This window comes from Helianthus annuus, chromosome 9 (genome assembly GCF_002127325.2).
Source record: "Helianthus annuus cultivar XRQ/B chromosome 9, HanXRQr2.0-SUNRISE, whole genome shotgun sequence".
Classification (NCBI taxonomy): domain Eukaryota; kingdom Viridiplantae; phylum Streptophyta; class Magnoliopsida; order Asterales; family Asteraceae; genus Helianthus; species Helianthus annuus.
Genome location: NC_035441.2, coordinates 46,595,010 through 46,614,975, shown reverse-complemented (window position 1 = coordinate 46,614,975; position 19,966 = coordinate 46,595,010).

Genomic DNA, 19,966 nt, shown 5'->3' with positions numbered 1-19,966 from the left:
TCCTCAGCTTTCTTTGACTTGACCACCATATCATCTATGTACACCTCCATAGTTTTTCCAATTTGATCTTTGAACATCATATTTACCAGCCTTTGATATGTTGCACCTGCATTTCTTAGTCCAAAGGGCATGGCAATATAACAATATAAACCGGTTGGGGTCATAAAGGCTGTATCCTCTTGGTCAGATGGTTCCATCTGGATTTGTTGGAACCCAGATGATGCATCCATAAAGGTCAACAGTTCATGCCCCGCTGTTGCATCCACCATGGAGTCAATGTGGGGTAATGGGAAAGGATCCTTGGGACATGCCTTATTCAAATCAGTGAAATCGACACATACCCTCCACTTTCCGTTTTTCTTTTGGACAACAACCACATTGGCTAACCATTTAGGATACTTTACCTCTTTGATCATACCTGCTCGAAGTAGCCTCTCTACTTCTTCTTGGATAATGGCATTCCTTTCCGGTGCAAACTTCCTCCTTTTTTGATGGATTGGTTTGATAGACCTGTCAATGCCAAGTTTGTGAGTAATAACATCCTTTAGATATACCTGTCATATCTTCATGTTTCCAAGCAAAGGTAGATTTTCTTCTTTTGAGGAAGGATATCATGTCTTCTTTCATGTTGCCAAGGATCCCTGATCCGATATAGATTTTTGATTCTGGATCACTAGGATCCAAGAGGATTTCGTCTACATCCTGTTCCCTTGCCTCCAAGACGTTCCTCGGAGGATACTGTAATTGCTATTGCTCTCTTGGCTTCGAGGTTGGCTTCATGGATGAGGTATAGCAATCCTTAGCCTCTTGCTGATCACTGTCGATCTTGATTATCCCCCATGGGCTAGGGAGCTTCACACATTGATGGTAGGTAGATGGAACTGCTTTCATGTCATGTATCCAAGGCCTGCCAAGGATAACGTTGCAACAAGATAAACAGTCAATAACACAAAATTTTTGGTAATTATGTAATCCTTCCATGTAGATTGGGAGTTTGATGTCCCCCAGAGTTTTCTTCGTTTCTCCACTGAATCCTACAAGCACGGAGGATCTTGGTGTGATGTCTGATTCTGGGATTCTCATCTTTTTCAAGACATCAAGCTGGATTATGTTCACTGAGCTCCCTCCATCGATAAGGATCCTGCGGACAAAATGGTTAGAAATAAAGAGAGTGATAACTAAACTATCATGATGAGGATCCTGGATGTTAATGCGATCATCCTCATCAAATGTTATCATCTTTCCTTCTGAGACGCTTGAGGTTCTAATAGGCCTTTCTCCATTATCCATTTTTGATTCTTTTGCATGTCTTTTGGCCGCTGAGAAGGATGTTCCACAAATGTCTGATCCTCCGGATATGAAGTTAATCACTTGTGCGTTTGCCGGAGGTGCTGGAGCCTTTTCAGGGATCCTTTCAGGATCCTGGGTCCTTTGCTTTTTTCTTCCCAACAATTCCTTTAGATGCCCCTTGCTTAGCAGGTATCCAATTTCTTTTCTTAAGGCTATGCAATCTTCAGTTAGATGCCCGAAATCCTCATGGTATGCACACCATTTGGACTTGTCTTTAGTCCCGGATGGTTTATCATTCTTCCTGGGCCACCTAGCCTTTTCACCTAGATTCTGCATTGCAAGGATTAGTTCATGATTATCAACGGAAAAACAATATTCTGAGATTGGAGGATATTCTTCATCATCCTCTTCTTGGTCAACAGCATGCACATTCTTGTTCTCATTCCTATGGTAGGATTTGAACTTGTTGCTTTTGAAGGAGGATCCTTGCTTCTCCGGTTTTGAGGATCCCACTTGTCTCTCCTGGATCCTCTTGTCATCCTCTAGCCGGATAAACCTGAGTGCTCGTGTTCTTACTTCATCTAAATTCCTGCAAGGTGTCATAACAAGATCATCATAGAATAATGAATCCTTAAGAAGTCCCATTTTGAAGGCTTCAACAGCCGTAGCCATATCCAAGTTGGGAATATCCAAGGATTCTTTACTAAATTTAGTTATATAATCCCTTAATGATTCATTATTATTTTGAGTTATCCTGTACAAATCACTAGTTAATTTTTCAAATTTTCTACTACAAGAGAATTGGTTATTGAATAAATTAACTAAATTAGCAAATGAAGTAATAGAGTAAGGGGGAAGACTTAGCAGCCATTTAAGGGCTGATCCAGTAAGAGTAGATCCAAATCCTTTACATAGGCATGCTTCCTTCAATTTTTCTGGGATAGGATTGATCTCCATCCTTTCCCTGTATTGTGCTATATGCTCCTCTGGATCCGTTGTGCCGTCATACAACTTCATGGTAGGGATATGGAACCTTTTGGGTACCTCTGCATCACAGATTGGTGGTGCAAAGCGAGATACCTTGTGGCTCCCATCTGCAATCTCTGGAATAGGCTTGACTACCCCTGGAACACTTGAGATCATGTCCTTTAGTTTCTGTAGTTCCCTGGCCATAACATGATTGGTACCTGTATCCTGCATGAATCCAAGGTTAGTAGTAGGATAATTATTTAAAGTGTTACCTCCCATTGGGTTCAAGTTAGGGAATCCATATTGCTGGGATTCCGGAACAACGGAGGGACCAGTGGAAGCAATGGTCTGCATTGGAATGAAGTCCCCTTGATGGACATCTAGACTCCCTGTTTGCAAACTTTTTAGGGATCCTGGCATCTGTAAGGATCCTGGTATCTGGGATGATCCTGGAACAAAGGAGGATCCTTGGCCCTGGAATGATCCTGGGATAAAGTAGGATCCTTGAAACTGCTGTGCCCCCGGATAGGCTCCCGGATTCATGAAGGATCCCATATACTGAGGATAGGATCCTGCTGGCTGAAAATACGAGCCCGATGTCTGAGTCATTGCTGTTGACTTGAGATGTAATCCTCTCGTCTCCCCTGTGATCTGTACGTCTGGGATCCCTGATGGCTGAGAGGTGACCATTGGAGTCTCAAAACTCAAGGATTTTGGCATCAGTGGGGAATGATCCTCTGCCGCTTTCTTTTGTCTTTTGAGATCTCCAATCTCCCTGAGGATCCTGTCATTAGTTTCATCCTGCCGCTGCATACGATCCTTCATCTGCAAAATTAAAGCAAACACATCACTAGTACTGGGAATAGAAGAATTCATAGCAGAAGAAGATGGAGGTTTAGAGAAAGAAGGGGTTGGTCTCTTCTCAGCATTTCTTCTGGGATCCTGCCGGTGGAGGAGGTAGAGTGGTTTGTGCTGAGGTGACTGCAGACATCGCCGTGGAGGTGTTCTTCAATGATGAAGCCATGTAACTCTTTGAAATGATTTCGAACAAAAGATTTTCTTTATGAATGAAGCACCAATTGCCCCACGGTGGGCGCCAAACTGTTTTGGTCAAAAATCACACAAGGATAATGTAACCAAACTTTATGTAAACGGGGTATGATGCTTGGTTAGCTATGAAAGTAAAGGATCACTTCTGTGATAAAGATACAAAGACACAATGATTTATACGAGGAAAAAGCCCTTGATCAATGTATGATCTCCGGCATAAAAAACCTCGGGTGATGGCAACTACCGATCACCAACTTCAATATAATAAAAATGTAGTTACAACTTCGGATGATAATGAGCTGAGTACAAGGATCACTGAGTGTCTAAGTGTTCGAGAGTTGTGTCGTATGTTGTGTGTGTTCTTCCGAATGAGGAAGATGGGTATTTATACATGTGTAGGTAACTTATTTTAGGTAGATAGACCACTAATCAGCTCATTACCCCTTTAGAAATAAAGATAATCTAGCCTAAATTGTTGCCCATTAATCAAGCTAAGTTTCCATATCCGGTACAACGTCTATCTCCAATTTAGCTCTTGCCATATTTGTGAAAACGCGTCCCTGGATCATGATGTGTAGGGCATATCCTGCTAGGTGTTCCTGCAAAACAATTTTGTAACGAGTGGAAGTGACCGTTAGTGTAAGGATCACCATATCGTCCCATGATCCTGATCCTGAGGTCCGGCTGAGGATCACTGCCTGTCAAAGAAATAAGGATCACTGGTTAGGATCACATATAAGGATCATTCATAGTAAAAATCCAGCCCTAACAATAGAATAGGGGGAAGACTTAGCAGCCATTTAAGAGCTGATCCTGTGAGAGTGGATCCAAAACCCTTGCATAGACATGCTTCTTTTAAACTCTCTGGGATGGGATTAATCTCCATCCTTTCTCTGTATTGAGCCACGTGTTCTTCAGGATCTGTTGAGCCATCATATAACTTCATGGTTGGTATCTGGAACCTTTTGGGTATCTCAGCATCACAAATAGGTGATGCAAAACGAGATATCTTATGGCTCCCATCTGCAATTTCAGGAATAGGCTTAACCACCCCTGGAACACTGGATATCATATCCTTAAGCTTTTGTAACTCCCTAGCCATAGCCTGATTGATACCTGTATCCTGCATAAGGCCATGGTTTGTGGTATCAGAATTATTGAAAGTGTTACCTCCTGGTGGATTCAAGTTCAGAATCCCGGATGTGAATCCATATTGACGAGATTCTGGTATGATCGAGGACCAGAAGAAGCAATGGTTTACATTGGGATGAAGTCTCCTTGATAGACATCAAAACTTCCAGGTTGCAAACTTTTTAAGGATCCTTGATCCTGGGAAACATTGGATCCTTGATGCACTATGTGTCACACCCCCAAAATCCACCTGCGGAGTATTACCGCTTGGAGGCGTGACTGACCAGGATCAAGCCACCAATCATATAGAACAACGTAAATAGTAAAAGTAAATGTAATTTAACCAAACCAATCCATATGAAAGGTGTTCAAAACATAAGTATAAATTCAACATTTAGCGGAAGCATATGAGTAAAAGCCCAACATAAGTAAAGTATGAAATGTCAAATGTTTAATCAAAGCATTCACGATCCTTGTCCACAACGACCGTACCTCCCGTGCAAGCTCCATGAATACCTATGGTCCTGCAAGGCATGTAATAGAAAGTCAACAACTAGTTGAGCGAGTTCACAGTAAGTATGTTTGCAATAGTAAGTTCGTTGCATCACCATGCGGTATTAACTAAGTCAATTGTATGTTCATTTAGTGGGGGCTTCTCATGTGTGTATGTACTAGACTAGAGGTAACCATAAGTGTTCTTCTTAACCCGAGAACAGTAGTACGTACAAGGTTTACGTAGGTTTTACGTAAGTGTCCTTCTTATCCCGAGGACAGTGGTACGCGGGGGTTTACGTAGGTTTTACATAAGTGTCCTTCATAACCCTAGGACAGTAGTATGTATGAGTTTACGTAGGTTTTACGTAAGCGTCCCTCGAACCCTAAGGACAGTAGTGTTAGGGCTGGATTTTACTGTAGGTGATCCTTACACATGATCCTAAGCAGTGATCCTTCTTCCTTTGGCAGACAGTGATCCTCAGCAGAACTTCAGGATCAGGATCATGGGACATTATGGTGATCCTCATACTAACGGCTACTTCCACTCAATACAATATTGTTTTGCAGGAACATCTAGCAGGATATGCTCTAGACATCATGATCCAGGAACGCGTCTTCACAAATATGGCAAGAGCTTAATCGAAGAAAGACGTTGCACAGGATATGGAAACTAGGCTTGATTTATGGGCAGCAATTTAGGCTAGATTGTCTTTATTTCTAAAGGGGTAATGAGCTGATATTTAGTCATTTTACCTAAAATAAGTCACCCACACATGTATAAATACCCGTCTTCCTCATTCGGAAGAACACACACGACATACGACACAACTCTCAAACACTTAGACACTCAGTGATCCTTGTACTCAGCTCATTACTATCCGAAGTTGTAATCATATTTTTGTTATATTGAAGTTGGTGATCGGTAGTTGCCATCACCCGAGGTTTTTTATGCCGGAGATCATTCATTGATCAAGGGCTTTTTCCTCATATAAATCATCGTGTCTTTGCATCTTTATCACAAGAGTGATCCTTTACTTTCATAATTAACCAAGCATCATACCCCGTTTACATAAAGTTTGGTTACATTATCCTTGTGTGATTTTTGACCAAAACAGTTTGGCGCCCACCGTGGGGCAATTGGTGCTTCATTCATAAGAAAATCTTTTGTTCGAAATCATCTCAGAGAGTAACATGGCTTCATCATTGAAGAACACGTCCACAGCGATGTCTGCGGTCACTTCATCACAGATCACCTTGCCTCCTCCACCGGCAGGATCTCAGAGAAATACTGAGAAGAGATCAACTCCCACTTCCTCTAAACCTCTATCTTCTTCTGCTATGAATTCTTCTATTCCCAGTACTAGTGATGTATTTGCTTTAATTTTGCAGATGAAGGATCGTATGCAGCGGCAAGATGAAACTAACGAAAGGATCCTCAGGGAAATTGGAGATCTCAAAAGACAAAAGAAAGCGGCAGAGGATCATTCTCCACTGATGCCCAAATCCTTGAGCTTTGATACTCCAATGATCACTTCCCAGCCATCAGGGATCCCGGACGTGCAAATTATAGGGGAGTCAAGAGGATCACATCTCAACTCGGCAGCAATGACTCAGACATCAGGCTCACATTTTCAGCCCGTAGGATCCTATCCTCAGTACATGGGATCCTTCAGGAATTCGGGAGCCTATCCGGAGACACAGCAGTTTCCAGGATCCTACTTTGTTCCAGGATCATCCCAGGTTCAAGGATCCTACTTTGTTCCAGGATCATCCCAGGTTCAAGGATCCTCCTTTGTTCCAGGATCATCCCAGGTTCAAGGATCCTCCTTTGTTCCAGGATCATCCCAGATACCAGGATCCTTACAGATGCCAGGATCCCTAAAAAGTTTGCAAACAGGAAGTCCAGATGTCCATCAAGGGGACTTCATTCCAATGCAGACCATTGCTTCCACTGGTCCCTCGGTTGTTCCAGAATCCCAGCAATATGGATTCCCTAACTTGAACCCAATGGGAGGTAACACTTTAAATAATTATCCTACTACTAACCTTGGATTCATGCAGGATACAGGTACCAATCATGCTATGGCCAGGGAATTACAGAAACTAAAGGACATGATCTCAAGTGTTCCAGGGGTAGTCAAGCCTATCCCAGAGATTGCGGATGGAAGCCACAAGGTATCCCGTTTTGCACCACCAATTTGTGATGCAGAGGTGCCCAAAAGGTTCCATATCCCTACTATGAAGCTGTATGATGGCACAACGGATCCAGAGGAGCATATAGCACAATACAGGGAGAGGATGGAGATCAATCCTATCCCAGAAAAATTGAAGGAAGCATGCCTATGTAAAGGATTTGGATCCACTCTTACTGGATCAGCTCTTAAGTGGCTGCTAAGTCTTCCCCCTTACTCTATTACTTCATTTGCCAATTTAGTTAATTTATTCAATAACCAATTCTCTTGTAGTAGAAAATTTGAAAAATTAACTAGTGATCTGTACAGGATAACTCAAAATCATAACGAATCATTAAGGGATTATATAACTAAATTTAGTAAAGAATCCTTGGACATTCCCAACTTGGATATGGCTACGGCTGTTGAAGCCTTCAAAATGGGACTGCTTAAGGATTCATTATTCTATGATGATCTTGTTATGACACCATGCAGGAATTTAGATGAAGTAAGAACTCGAGCACTCAGGTTTATCCGGTTAGAGGACGACAAGAGGATCCAGGAAAGACAAGTAGGATCCTCAAAGCAAGATAAGCAAGGATCCTCCTTCAAAAGCGACAAGTTCAAATCCTACCATAGAAATGAGAACAAGAATGTGCATGCTGTTGACCAAGAAGAGGATGATGAAGAATATCCTCCAATCTCAGAATATTGTTTTTCCGTTGATAATCATGAACTGATCCTTGCAATGTAGAATCTAGGTGAAAAAGCTAGATGGCCCAGGAAGAATGACAAACCACCCGGGACTAAGGATAAATCCAAATGGTGTGCATACCATGAGGATTTCGGGCATCTAACTGAAGATTGCATAGCCTTAAGAAAAGAAATTGGATACCTGCTAAGCAAGGGGCATCTAAAAGAATTGTTGGGGAGAAAAAAGCAAAAGACCCAGGATCCTGAAAGGATCCCTGAAAAAGCTCCGGCACCTCCAGCAAACGCACAAGTGATTAACTTTATATCCGGAGGATCAGACATTTGTGGTACATCCTTTTCAGCGGCCAAAAGACATGCAAAAGAATCAAAAATGGATAATGGAGAAAGGCCTATTAGAACCTCAAGTGTCTCAGAAGGGAAGATGATAACATTTGATGAGGACGATCGCATTAACATTCAGGATCCTCACCATGATAGTTTAGTTATCACTCTCTTTATCTCTAACCATTTTGTCCGCAGGATCCTTATTGACGGAGGGAGCTCAGTGAACATTATCCAGCTTGATGTCTTGAAGAAGATGGGAATCCCAGAATCAGACATCACACCAAGATCCTCCGTGCTTGTAGGATTCAGTGGGGAAACAAAGAAAACTCTGGGGGACATCAAACTCCCAATCTACGTGGAAGGATTACATAATTATCAGAAATTTTGTGTTATCGACTGTTTATCTTGTTGTAACGTTATCCTTGGCAGGCCTTGGATACATGATATGAAAGCAGTCCCATCTACCTACCATCAATGTGTGAAGCTCCCTAGCCCATGGGGAATAATCAAGATCGATAGTGACCAGCAGGAGGCTAAGGATTGTTATACCTCATCTATGAAGCCAACCTCGAAGCCAATGGAGCAATAGCAATTACAGTATCCTCCAAGGAATGTCTTGGAGGCAAGGGAACAAGATGTAGATGAAATCCTCTTGGATCCTAGTGATCCTGAATCAAAAATCTATACCGGATCAGGGATCCTTGGCGAGATGAAAGAAGACATGATATCCTTCCTCAAGAGAAGAAAATCTACCTTTGCTTGGAAACATGAAGATATGACAGGTATATCTAAGGATATTATTACTCACAAACTTGGCATTGACAGGTCTATCAAACCAATCCATCAAAAAAGGAGGAAGTTTGCACCAGAAAGGAATGCCATTATCCAAGAAGAAGTAGAGAGACTACTTCGAGCAGGTATGATCAGAGAGGTAAAGTATCCAAAATGGTTAGCCAATGTGGTTGTTGTCCAAAAGAAAAACGGAAAGTGGAGGGTATGTGTCGATTTCACTGATTTGAATAAGGCATGTCCCAAGGATCCTTTCCCATTACCCCACATTGACTCTATGGTGGATGCAACAGCGGGGCATGAACTGTTAACTTTTATGGATGCATCATCTGGATTCCAACAAATCCAGATGGAACCATCTGACCAAGAGGATACAGCCTTTATGACCCCAACCGGTTTATATTGTTATATTGCCATGCCTTTTGGACTAAGAAATGCAGGTGCAACATATCAAAGGTTGGTAAATATAATGTTCAAAGATCAAATTGGAAAAACTATGGCGGTATCCTCAACCGCTGTAAGTGCAGTCCTTGTCAAGGATCATGAAGGCACACAATATCCTATCTACTATGTAAGTAAAAGTTTACTTGATGCCGAATCCAGGTACTCACACCTCGAAAAACTTATCCTTGCATTAATCATGGCATCAACTAAGTTAAGACATTATTTTGAAACCCATACTATTATTGTTAAAACTAATTTTCCAATTAAGAATGTCCTCAGGAAACCAGATATGTCAGGGGGAATGGCTAAGTGGGCAGTAAAGCTTAGTGCCCATGATATAAGATACGAACCAAGAACAGCTATTAAATCTCAGGCACTAGCTGACTTTGTGGCTGATTTCAGTAGTGATCTACAAAAAAAAGCAGAATTGGAGGTTCAGCAGTTGGATGAGACCAAGGATCCTTGGATACTACACACTGACGGATCCTCAAATATCAAAGGCACAGGGCTAGGGATCCTACTAAAATCGCCACAGGGGGACATAATACCCCACTCCATAGCCTGTGAGTTCCAAGCAACTAACAATGAGGCTGAGTATGAAGCCTTAATTGCTGGCTTACAAATTGCTAAGGATATGGGGGTAAAGTATCTCAAAGTATATGTAGACTCATTATTGATCACTAATCACTTTAACGGATCCTATGCTGTTAAAGGTGAAAAACTAACCAAATATTTAGAGATAGTCAAAAAATTGGCACTCTCTTTTGTTTCTTTTAGCTTAACACATGTACCAAGGGAGGATAACACGGAAGCTGATGCATTGCCAACCTAGGATCATCCTTGAAGATTCCAGAAGATATAAGTATCCCTATCATCCATATCCTGGCTCCTGCTATTGAAAATCAGGTGGCCATGGAAATAGAAGAGGATACTGCAATGATCCCTAGTGAAGAAGCCCAATCTTATTCAGGATCATGGATCTCACCAATCATGAGATACTTGCAACATGGGGAGATTCCAACGGGAGAAAATCCTAGAGCTTTCAGGATTAAGGTATCTCAATTTGCAATCTTAAATAATGTGCTATATAAACGATCCCTTGCAGGACCATATTTAAGATGTATTGAAGATCCTGAAATTGAAGAAGTGTTGAGAGACATCCACGAAGGAGACTGTGGAAACCACACTGGGGGCAGGGCATTATTCTCAAGGATCCTTAGAACAGGATACTACTGGCCAACCATGAAAAGGGATGCTATAGAGTATGCTAAGAAATGTGATCCTTGCCAAAGACATAGCAATATCCTCCACCAACCAGCTGAATTACTACACCCCATACCATCCTCTTGGCCATTCATGAGATGGGGAATGGATAAAGTTGGCAAGCTCCCTAAAGCACCTGGTGGAAAAGTATTTATGCTTGCCATGACTGACTATTTTTCCAAGTGGATAGAAGCTGAAGCCTTCGCTCAAGTCAGAGAAAAAGAAGTCATATCCTTCATTAAAAGAGACATTATAACTAGATTTGGCATTCCCTCTGAAATTGTATGTGATAATGGCTCCCAATTCATTGGAAGCAGAACCACTAACTTTTGTGACAGTTGGGGAATCAAGATGATCACATCAACACCAGTTCACCCACAAGCCAATGGTCAAGCAGAATCATCCAACAAGATCATCATCAACAATCTGAAGAAGAAGCTAGGATCCAAGAAAGGGAAATGGGCAGAAGAGTTACCTTATGTCCTATGGGCTGATAGGACAACTCCCAAGAATGCCACCGGTCAAACACCCTTCTCTTTAGTATTTGGGGCAGAAGCAGTGATCCCAACAGAGATGGTGATCCCAACTGCTAGAACAAGTGCTCGTGATCCTGAAGAAAATGCTACGATCCTAGCTCAGGATTTGGATGCTATTGAGGAAAACAGGGATCTAGCTAGGATAAGGATGGCAAGCTACCAACAAAGGATGGCTGGTGCCTACAACAAGAATGTCAGGATAAGGAAGTTCCAAGTTGGAGATATGGTGTTGAGAAAAGCATTTCAAAATACTATCAATCCTGCTGACGGGAAGCTAGCACCAAAATGGGAAGGTCCCTACTTGATTGAAGCTGAAGCAGGAAAGGGGGCATACAGGTTGCTAACCATGGAAGGAAACTTGTTACCAAGAGCCTGGAATGCTGTTCACTTAAAGAAATATTTCATGTGAACATGATCCTTCCTGCATGTGAAGTATCCTTGAAGGATCCTGGAGATATCGGTGATCCTTATTCTGGTAATATGCTTATCCTAAAACTATTGCATTTTCTTACTTTTTGCCTAAGGATAAGGATCATGTATCCTTCATCCTCTACTCACAAACCATTTGAGTTATGATAAGTCAGGTATCTTCAGCAAAATCGTCAAAGATCTCCAAAAGCACCACAGATCCTTGGGTACAACCCCAGTTATCCTTGGGATTATCCCCAGTTTCCGCCAGCAGCGCACGATGATCCTGGTATAGTTCACGTCTTTGGGACCAGTACCCACTTTCGGGGCTGACAACCTCATCGTACTGGCTATATTTAGGATCCTACGTATAATGGTGGACGCACCATACATCCGTTCCTAAGGTTTCTAACGTTTTCACGTTAGCTAAGGTTTTGACATTTTCATGTCACTAAGTTTGGATAGTTGCCAGAAAGGGCCATACTCCAGTTTACATACGATCCTTTGGGCTTGTCCCCAGTTATCCTTTGGGCTTGTCCCCAGTTATCCTATGGGCTTGTCCCCAGTGATCCTCTGGGATCATTCTCAGTCATACTTTGGGCATGTCCCCAGTTACTAATTTATCTTTTACATTGGCTTAGTCCCAAGTTATATCTCACTTTTCAGGTTTTGGAAGTCTAAACATATAAGGGTCCTTAATCCTTATTAACTATCAAAGTCTTATCTATGATTGTCTTGATTGAAGGTTAGGATCCTAACGTGGATCCTCAGGTATGATCCTTGACTATTTTTTATTATACTCTTTATCCTAACCAACCCTTATACTTTGACAACCTAACCTATGATCCTTGAACTAAAACACTTTGAGAACTTTCAATATAAGGATATTTGATCCAGGATCATATCCTAAGTTTATTAAACACTTTGTCAACTCTTGTTATTTTAACAAATATAGCAATTGAGAAATAAGAGGATCATTGGAGGATAACAACACAAGATAAGCCAGAAAAGTTAAGTTATATTATTAAACAAAAGGATCATTAACCCTTTCCAAAAGTTGTCAAAATTGCCAACCCACATTTCTACCAGCAAAACGTGGCCCGTCCACATGGGTTGGCAAAGGGTGTCCATTGTCTATGCGGTCTTAGCATTTTGCAGGAAATAAAAGCGGCAGGATCACAAAGGCTTCATCCCCCAAACAGAGGATCCCTCCACCTTTTGTAATCCTACCTATTGTTCAAAGGATCCAGGATCCTTAACCCTAAGAAACTATTGTTCAGAAATTACAAACCATAATTGTTCACAAACACCACTACCACGAAAAATCACTACCAATCCTAAAAAATTGGGCTCCGGCCTAGTCTCGAAATATCCATCATCGCCCAATCATGCAGCCTACACCTTCGCTGCTTCATCACCACCAGCATCTCCACCTTGATCCTTCTCAGCATCACCACCTTCCAGCATGGGGATCTCCTCAGCCTCATCCTCATCCTCCAGGTCTGCCAGCCTTGCCTTCCAACCTTCAACATCCCACGAGCTTTTGTCAAAGGTAGGATCCTGAGCCTCCTCGGCCATCTGAAGTTGTATCTTATACATAGCGATTGCCGCGGAGACCTTAGCATCTTGGGTGATCTCCTGCTTCTCGTTATCCATATCAATCAACCTTTGAGCAGCCTCAGTCTTCATGGCCCGGAGTTCCTTCTCAAGATCTGCTATCTTGAGATCCTTGAGCACGCCCATTTGTTGAAGGTCAGCAATCTGGCTCTCTTGATCCTCAACATGGCCTAGATAGGTCTCGATCTCGGCAAGTTTCTGCAAAGAAGGGAATAAGGTAAGTACAGAACCGGATGATCCTCGAAGAAACAGGATACACAAACAGTACATTCAAAACGGATGACCAACAGGGGCAGTGATCCTTACCTCATTCACGTAATCAAGGAATTGCTGACGGAGGAGGGGAAATCCTTGGAGATCTTCAGAGGTTTTCCTCTTTTTTCCCTTGCCCCGGATAGACGCTTTGGGAGCGGATGCTGAAGGACTGGCAGCAGGAGCCTTCTTCTTCTTAGAAGACGTGACATTGGCAAGATCACTTATCCCAAATATGGAGGCGGATTTGACAGACCTGGCAGATTTTCCAGCACCTACACAATTCAAAAACAAGATAAGTTCCCTTATTAAATTAAATACTTTTACATAAAACTTACTTTTTATGAGGATACTTACTTGACATTGTGGCAGATGCAGAGGATATCTCTTGAGAATCTGGGATGGTGATTTGGAAGCTTCTAACTTCAGGATCAAGCTTTTTAAAAGCTAACACTCTTTCTCTTGCAGCAGGGGTCAATTTTAGGTGAGCAACGGAAATAGCTGCATAAAAGACAAAGGAAAAAAGGCATTAGTGATCCTCATCATATGAGACAGGACTGATAGTGATCCTTCGAGGATCCTCTACCCTACCATGAGTGGCCCATTCCTTGGGCAGATCCTTCCCATCCGGGATGGAATCCCTCTTAACAAAGAAAAACCGACGTTTCCAGTTTGTATCATTCTTGGTAACTTTGAAGATAGGGTGATCCTCCCCAGCTTTCCGTTTCAGCAGATACCGATGTGATCCAAACGTAGTAAGATCATAGAGCTCAGCTAGCTCCACCATCCCCAGGTCAATTCCTTCCTGCTCAATGATCCTCTCGAAGGTATACAGAACCCTCCAGATCATCGGCATAGCTTGGATGTAAGAGATGCCGGTTAGAGAAAAGAAGGATTGAGTGAAGGATGGAAAAGGATATGAATACCCTATGGTGAAGGGAGTAGCAGGAAAAGCCACCCAGGTATTCGAAACAGAGTCGCTCTAAGCACAAGGATCAAAGGACTTGAAAACAACATTCGCCGGAAAGCAATGACGAATTTTATCTATGTGGGCATCAGTAAAGCAGCACCTCTCCGTAGGAGAAACCTTAATAATCCCCTGGCTTTTTAAGGGACTATCCTTCTTGGAATCCTTGTGCGGAGAATTCCGAAGCAGCATGTTTGGAACAGAAACAGGGTAGAAGCAGAAAACAGAGCAAAGAAGAATAGAGAGAAGAAGAAAGAGAAGAGTAGAATACCTGATCAATCTTCGAGTGCAGAATATAAAGAGAAGTATCTTGAATTTAAATACAAACTGATCCTCACCCTATCTCCTATTTATAATCATGATCTGCAGGATTGTCACATCTCTGACGTAATGATCACAACGGCTAGTCCGAACATAACGGCTAGTTTCTTGGAGTCGCCCGTTAGAGATAAGATCGAAATAAAATATAACTCGTTTATTTACAATTAACTCCTTATATTTTGGGGGCAATTGTTAGGGCTGGATTTTACTGTAGGTGATCCTTACACATGATCCTAACCAGTGATCCTTCTTCCTTTGGCAGACAGTGATCCTCAGCAGAACTTCAGGATCAGGATCATGGGACATTATGGTGATCCTCATACTAACGGCTACTTCCACTCAATACAATATTGTTTTGCAGGAACATCTAGCAGGATATGCTCTAGACATCATGATCCAGGAACGCGTCTTCACAAATATGGCAAGAGCTTAATCGAAGAAAGACGTTGCACAGGATATGGAAACTAGGCTTGATTTATGGGCAGCAATTTAGGCTAGATTGTCTTTATTTCTAAAGGGGTAATGAGCTGATATTTAGTCATTTTACCTAAAATAAGTCACCCACACATGTATAAATACCCGTCTTCCTCATTCGGAAGAACACACACGACATACGACACAACTCTCAAACACTTAGACACTCAGTGATCCTTGTACTCAGCTCATTACTATCCGAAGTTGTAATCATATTTTTGTTATATTGAAGTTGGTGATCGGTAGTTGCCATCACCCGAGGATTTTTATGCCGGAGATCATTCATTGATCAAGGGCTTTTTCCTCGTATAAATCATCGTGTCTTTGCATCTTTATCACAAGAGTGATCCTTTACTTTCATAATTAACCAAGCATCATACCCCGTTTACATAAAGTTTGGTTACATTATCCTTGTGTGATTTTTGACCAAAACAAGTAGTGAGCACAAGTATTACGTAGGTTTTACGTAAGGGTCCTTCGCAACCGAGGACGATGGTAGATAGTCTAGTAACAGTGTAATCCAAATAATTCATCAATCCTTTTCCTTCAATCCCATTCCCTACCCACCGGGAATCCCATGCCTTGGTAAGAGTGTGAACTCACCTTGGTTTGCTCAGTATGTTATTGTGCTTCTAGTGTTAATTAATGGTTAGGTCCGTTACACACGACCTAAGGTACATTGCACATAAACTCGATGTAAGTGTTTATGTTCAATTAGGGTTTACAATTCCTTGATGTCCAAACAACTGTGTTCCGTGTGATAATTGTGTACAGAATGACATGACATAGCTTATTCATACATACAGTATCATCCAGTAACATACAGTAATATACAGTAACATACAGTAGCATGGTGTTCCTCATACAGGGTTTTGAACTTGGCATTATTATAAGTAAACTCGGATCCCTAGTGTTAACTTTAGGCTCTAACACTGGTGTTTGCAATAAACTCAGACACTTATTCATACATGAAATTCGGACCATATAGCATCAACAAACATGGATCATGCTTTCCCTTCACAAAGTTCAGACCAAGCACCCATTACAAAAATCGGACCAAACACCCCTCTTAAAACTCGGACCATACATCCCTTTGATAAAAGTCGGACTAGACATCCCCTTGATTAAAGTCGGACTAGACATCCCCTTGATAAAATTCGGACTAGGCATCCCCTAAATAAAAGTCGGACTAGGCATCCCCTAGATAAAAGTCGGACTAGGCATACCCTTATAAAAATTCGGACCATATGCATTCTTTAATAAAATTCGGACCATACAATACTTACAAAACTCAGACTATGATTCATTCACAAAACTCAGATCAAGCATTCAATCAGAACTCGGACTTTGTGACTTCACAAAACCCTGACACAAATCTCCGGACTAAAAATCATGCGAATATTCAAGACTAATTCACAGTTTTCAATGGAACAGTTACATTGCAGACTACGATCAAAACCCTAATCCCAGACATTGCCAGTGTTGTAATCTAATTAACAATCAAACAATTCTAACATATCAGGCATCTTAACATCAGGCAAGTGATTACACAACTGATCATAAACCATTTCACAACAATCAGAATCTTTAATAACCACAGAGTCATTGTTTGGTGAACTAGGGTTTTGCATGAATCAAATAACCAATGATTAACAACAAACAATCATTAAACGTTTACCTTAGATTGATTCTAGATGGATTGGAAGATCAAGATTGATGCAAGAGAACTTCTGTAGCCAAGAATGATGAGAGAAATGATTGTAGAGATAATGATTTGAAGTGTCGTATGATTGAAATTGGTGAGAATGATTGGGGTTAAGGGGTTTTGTTTTATTTTCATTAATACCACTAAACACCCCTAAGTATCATCCTTTACACAAAACACACACAAGATCAAGATTGATGCAAGAGAACTTCTGTAGCCAAGAATGATGAGAGAAATGATTGTAGAGAGAATGATTTGAAGTGTCGTATGATTGAAATTGGTGAGAATGATTGGGGTTAAGGGGTTTTGTTTTATTTTCATTATTACCACTAATCACCCCTAAGTATCATCCTTTACACAAAACACACACACCACATATAATTTACAGTGTCATCACCAAGTTCATGTATTTGTCAAATCATTCGTAAAATAACACATAACCATGCAACAATCACACTACACTTTATCAAATCACAACGTATACAGTTACAAAGCAAACAAATTGTGTAAGTAAGCAACTAAACAAACAGTGAACGTGCAATAAATGCGAAAGTGGAATCTTGGAAACTCGAGTTGTCACACTATGAATGGGGGTCTTGGAGGATAATCCATGGATCCGAAAACCTGAGAGGATCCTTGAGGTTGAAAGGAGGATCCTTGAACCTGGGAGGATCCTTGAACCTGAAAGGATCCCTGAACCTGAGAGGATCCTTGAACATGAGAGGATCCTTGCACCTGCGAGGATCCTTGAACCTGCGAGGATCCATGAACCTGCTGCGTCCCCATGTATCCTCCTGAGCTGACGTAGGATCCTTGATGCTGAGAGAAGGATCATGCTGGTTGAAAATAGGATCCTAGAGCCTGAGACGATGCTGAGGATCCGTAGTGCATTCCTCTTGTTCCACCTTAGTATTAGACATCTGGAGCTGCAGAATGCTGAGAGGTTATGACCGGAGTGTCGAAATTCAAAGATCTAGGCATCAATGGGGAATGATCCTCTGCCGATCTTTTATGTTTCTTGATATCTCCAATTTCTCTGAGAATCCATTCGTTAGTCTTATCCTGTTGTCGTATGTGATCCTTCATCTGCAAAATTAAAGTAAAAAGGTCACTAGTAGTAGGAGTATAAGATGCAGAAGAATTTGGAGGTTTTGAGAAAATAGGAGTCGGTTTCTTTTCAACATTCTTCTGGGATCCAGAAGATGGTGGAGGCAAAGGTGGAACGCCTTGGGATGAATTGACCGCAGACATTGCACTTGAAGTGGTTTTTCCTTGAGAAGCCATCTGGTTGAATGTGATGAACCGAAATGACCGAAATGAACAAAATTTCTCAGAAATGAAGCACCAATTGCCCCACGGTGGGCGCCAAACTGTTTTGGTCAATAATCAAGCAAAGATAATGCAACCAAATCTTTATGTGTGAGGTGTGATGCTTGAATCAATGAACAATGCTTAGGATAACAATCACATGTAATGAACAAATGATACAAGGATTTATACGAGGAAAAAGCCCTTGATCAAGAGTTGATCTCCGGTACAAAAAACCTCGGGTGATGGAAACTACCGATCACCAACTTAGATTAAACCAAATGTGTGTTACAACTTCGGATGATAGTGAGCTAGTTACAAGGATCACTAGAATGAAAAGTGTAAAAATGACGTGTAATCGCCGAGCAGAGTGTTGTAAACTGATGAGAGCAGTACGAGTGTGTGTTTGTAGCCAAAAATAGCCAAGTGTTCTAATCTAGCTCGCTATCCCCTTTTAAATTTAGTAAACATCTAAGATAACTAACTATCCGCAATTCGTGCACTCTCCCCATGATCTTCATAACGTTCACAATGGTCAAGCACGTGCGGAATAAAAGAGAATATGCTCCAGGAATATCGCCATGACCAAGTCCAAGCACGTACTCCTGCAAAACAATTCCATATTCAAAGCAGACAATCGTTAGTGTAAGGATCACTATGAGGATCCTGGATCCTGATCCTACAATACTCTCCGAGGATCCTAAACTCAAACACAATTAAGGATCCTTAAACCCAACAGCAATTGAGGATCACTGATCATAGGAAAATCCTCCCCTAACACGAGGAAAGCCCTTGATCAATCTAGATCGCCGGCATAAAACCTCGGGAGCTGACAATCGCAGCTGCCTTGTTCTTCTATTGCTTCAAATATCAGGATACAGTGCAGGATATGATGCCAATCAACTAAGTGTTACAATGAGATTCGAGTACAAGTGTAAGTGTTTGTGAGTGATTGCTAGTAACTAGAGAGTAAAGTGTGCGAATGAAAGTGAGTGCCTTAATCTGATCCAATCATACTATTTATAGTTAAACAAAAATAACTAACTATCCTGATAAACCGGGTTGCTTCGAATATTCCCAAGTAAACTTAGCAGTCCTGGTCTTTCAGGATCAACGTCTTTATTTCAACTGTTTTGCCCGAGTCTTGGGGGGAAGAAGTCTTCTTGAACGTTGGAGACTAGAACCTCTTAATCTGCACGTGATTAATTCAGTCAATACCAGGATATCGTACCAGGATGTTACCAATATCCTGATCCGGTATCCTGATCACAAGTAAACAATCAAAAGCAGAATATTAGTCAGGATATATGTTCAGAAAATGACCCATAACACTAACCAGTGATCTCTACAGGATAACTCAAGGACCTCAGGAATCCTTAGGAGATTATGTGAACAAGTTTAGCCGGGAATCCTTATGTAACAACTGCCACTAAAATCCATAATTAGGACGATAATTAGTCAACAAGAAAACCCTAATTGAGACACCCAAGTAATTCTGCACTAACCCTAGAATTTTCATAACAATCGGAATCAGGATTAGGGCCCCTAAAACTCAGGGGGGTTAAACCCTAGTGGATGTTTATCCTCTAAATTTGCTGTAGAAACGAAATTTGTTCGTTTAACTTACTCAGCAAGGTTACTTGGACACGAAGCAACCTAGGCTAGAAAATAGACCCGTCGCGCCACGCGACGGGTACACATGTCTTCTTCGCGTGGCGCGAGGGAGGACATTTTCCAG